Below are 2,500 nucleotides of genomic sequence, written 5' to 3'. Positions count from 1 at the left end.
GTCCCATGCGCGTCCCGTGCCGTCCGAGCCTCACCAAGGCCGTCTCATGGCGTCCCGTGCCGTCGCATTTTGTCCCGAGCCTTACTAAGGCCGTCCCATGCGCGTCCCGTGCCGTCCGAGCCTCACCAAGGCCGTCCCATGGCGTCCCGCGCTGTCCCATGCCGTCCCGAGCCTTACCAAGGACGTCCCGTGCTGTCCCGAGCCTTACTAAGGCCGTCCCAGGCCGTCCCGAGCCTTACCAAGGCCGTCCCATGGCGTCCCGTGCTGTCCCATTTTGTCCCGAGCCTTACTAAGGCCGTCCCATGCGCGTCCCGTGCCGTCCGAGCCTTACCAAGGCCGACCCATGCCTTACCAAGGTCGTCCCATCGATCTCGGAGGAAGTACATCATAACATCGGAATACACCCCGACATCGATATCGGAGAAAGTACATCATCATAACATCGGATCGGATGCGTATCCGTCCAAGTGCCATCGACACTTCGAGAAGTTCGGACCTAGCTTCCTAGCATGTTGATGCGTCGGTGCTAATGGGGACATAAAGATCCCACGACGTTCCGAACGGAAGTAGCCGAAGTGTTCCGTGCGTGTGAACTCCATTGTCCCATGTGCCGGCTCTTGACTCCTAAGATGTCCCATGTGAAGGCCCTTCATGGCTAAGAATGTCCCGTGCAACGTCCCTTGATGATCCCCATAAGGTGTCCCATGTGCGTCCCATGCCGTGCCCAGCCTTACCAAGGCCGTCCCATGCTGTCCCATGCGCGTCCCGTGCCGTCCAAGCCTCACCAAGGCCGTCCCAGGCCATCCCGAGCCTTAGCAAGGCCGTCCCGTGCTGTCCCATGCCGTCCCGAGCCTCACCGAGGCCGTCCCGTGCCTCACCAAGGCCGTCCCGTGCTGTCCCATGCCGTCCCGAGCCTCACCAAGGCCGTCCCGTGCTGTCCCATGCCGTCCCGAGCCTCACCAAGGCCGTCCCGTGCTGTTCCATGCCGTCCCGAGCCTTAGCAAGGCCGTCCGATGCGCGTCCCGTGCTGTCCCATCCGTCCCGAGCCTTAGCAAGGCCGTCCCATGCGCGTCCCATGCCGTCCCGAGCCTTAGCAAGGCCGTCCCATGCGCGTCCGATGGGATTCCCGAGCTTTACCAAGGGCGTCCCGTGCTGTCCCATGCCGTCCCGAGCCATAGGGACGCTGTCCCGTGCGCGTCCCGTGCTGTCCCATGCGCGTCCCCTGCTTTGGCTCGGCTGGCCCGTGCATTCTATGGGGTCGTGGGACATTTCGAAACCCACCCGGGCCATTTCGACTCTCTCTTCGTTTGTACTATTGAGGTATTATTTATGAATTATTGGAGAAAAGAAACGGAAGAAAATATTTTTTTTTTCTATTTTTTATGAATTTTCCGGTGTTTATTCACTTAAAAATTCATAGAAAAATAAATATTTATCGGAATCGCTATTATAATATATCAAAAAAATCCTTGCGAAAAGGCCTTTCCAACGAGTATAAGTTTGCTGGATTCCGACGAGTAACGAGGGAGTAAAGGCCCAGTATGCTTGGTTAAAAAATTGATGTTTCCTTGTGAAAATAGGCAAAACAATAACTTTGCACTATAAGGGGGAGGGTTGAGCTCCTTCCCCAGAGCGTGCACAGCACTTGTGCTGGCACGTTCCCTAGTGCTCGCCAAGCACCATAGGGCATCCAAAGGGCAAAGCTCGGCCTACTACATGATGGGAAGCTTCTAATATGTCGGAATACGAAGAGATTTCGTGCGACCCGAAGCTCGGCTCGGGCGTCCCGGCCTGTCCCGAGCTGTGCCGAGCGCGTCCCAGGCCGTCCCGAGCCAAGTCTCGGGCGTCCCAGGCCGTCCCGAGCCAAGTCTCGGGCGACCCAGGCCGGCCCGAGCAAAGTCTCGGACTTCCCAGGCCGTCCCGAGCCACGTCCCGGGCGTCCCAGGCCGTCCCGAGCCAAGTCTCGGACGTCCCAGGCCGTCCCGAGCAAAGTCTCGGACGTCCCAGGCCGTCCCGAGCAAAGTCTCGGGCGTCCCAGGCCGTCCCGAGCTGTGCCGAGGCCGTCCCAGGCCGTCCCGAGCAAAGTCTCGGGCGTCCCAGGCCGTCCCGAGCTGTGGCAAGGGCGTCCCAGGCCGTCCCGAGCTGTGCCGAGGCCGTCCCGAGCCTAGTCTCGGGCGTCCCAGGCCGTCCCGAGCTATTGCGAGGGCGTCCCAGGCCGTCCCGAGCCAAGTCTCGGGCGTACCTGGCCGTCCCGAGCTGTAGCGAGGGCGTCCCATGCCGTCCCGGGCTGTCCCATGCGCGTCTCGTGCCGGCCCGAGCAACAGCTCGGGCGTCCCGTGCCTCGGCCCTTCCAAGTGGTGCTTCGTCGGACATCTCGATATCCACTCGAGCATTTTCGACCTTTCTCCATATGTGGGTGTGTGGGTATTTATCAGGAATATTGGAGAAAGAATCGGGAAAAAAATATTTTTTTCCTATTTTTTATGAATTTTTAATTGTT

The sequence above is a fragment of the Eschscholzia californica genome, unplaced genomic scaffold (assembly GCF_041429995.1).
Source record: "Eschscholzia californica isolate CP2 unplaced genomic scaffold, dmEscCali1.0.p SCAF_26, whole genome shotgun sequence".
Lineage (NCBI taxonomy): Eukaryota > Viridiplantae > Streptophyta > Magnoliopsida > Ranunculales > Papaveraceae > Eschscholzia > Eschscholzia californica.
The sequence above is the reverse complement of the archived record's forward strand: the minus strand, read 5'-3'. Positions refer to the sequence as shown.